Below are 908 nucleotides of genomic sequence, written 5' to 3'. Positions count from 1 at the left end.
AGAGTCCTTCTGCTTTGCTAATCTCTCATTTAATGCAACTTCCCATGACTCAGTATATCTCTTTTACTCCTCACTGCTTCAGGACTATCTGCCTTCAATGTGAAGCTGTTCGCAACATCAGACTGAGCCTGACACTTCCCAACTAATAAGACTTAATTTACTATAATTATCCTGGCATGCACCTAAGTTTGAGACAGAGCTCTGGTAAGTTCACCAGCTATCTTTATAGTTGAAACTTCCTGGCAGATTAAAACTGTGTGCCCGACCGAGACTCGAACTCGGGGCCTTTGCCTTTCGAGGGCAAGTGCTCTACCATCTGAGCTATCGAAGCACGACTCACGCCCCGTCCTCACAGCTTTACTTCTGCCAGTATCTCGTCTCCTACCTTCCAAACTTTACAGAAGCTCTCCTGCGAACCTTGCAGAGCTAGCACTCCTGAAAGAAAGGATACTGCGGAGACATGGCTTAGCCACAGCCTGGGGGATGTTTCCAGAATGAGATTTTCACTCTGCAGCGGAGTGTGCGCTGATATGAAACTTCCTGGCAGATTAAAACTGTGTGCCCGACAGAGACTCGAACTCGGGACCTTTGCCTTACAGTTTCTTCGTCCTCCTGTGGTTCTACCATTTTTTCTTTCTGATTTTCTTCAGGTTCTTTCTGGAACCTACTACACAAACTATCTGCAGTAATATTTTCACTTCCCTTTATGTGTTTAAAATCGAATTTAAATCGTAACAAGCAATCCACCCAACGAGCGATTGTTCTGGTTTTATCTGGGCGCGCCACTACCCAGCTCAGCGTCTGATTGTCTATTTCCCAATGAACAAAGGTGTGCTGAAAAGTTATGCCTCCGAATTTCTTATGTGAAAACTGCTAAAGTTTTTTAAATAATTCAAACTTTATTAACA

The 908-nt window shown here is 43.9% G+C and overlaps 1 non-coding gene across 1 annotated transcript; it reads right to left on the bottom strand.

Moving 5' to 3' along the window:
* Positions 1 to 257: 257 nt before the first annotated feature.
* Trnas-cga (transfer RNA serine (anticodon CGA)) lies at positions 258 to 332 on the bottom strand. Its single transcript has one exon. It is a non-coding gene; the product is annotated as a tRNA-Ser (tRNA).
* Positions 333 to 908: the final 576 nt, after the last annotated feature.

Source organism: Schistocerca nitens, chromosome 4, assembly GCF_023898315.1.
Source record: "Schistocerca nitens isolate TAMUIC-IGC-003100 chromosome 4, iqSchNite1.1, whole genome shotgun sequence".
Taxonomy (NCBI): domain Eukaryota; kingdom Metazoa; phylum Arthropoda; class Insecta; order Orthoptera; family Acrididae; genus Schistocerca; species Schistocerca nitens.
Note: the sequence above shows the minus strand (reverse complement) of the source record. Positions and strands in the feature narration are given on the sequence as shown.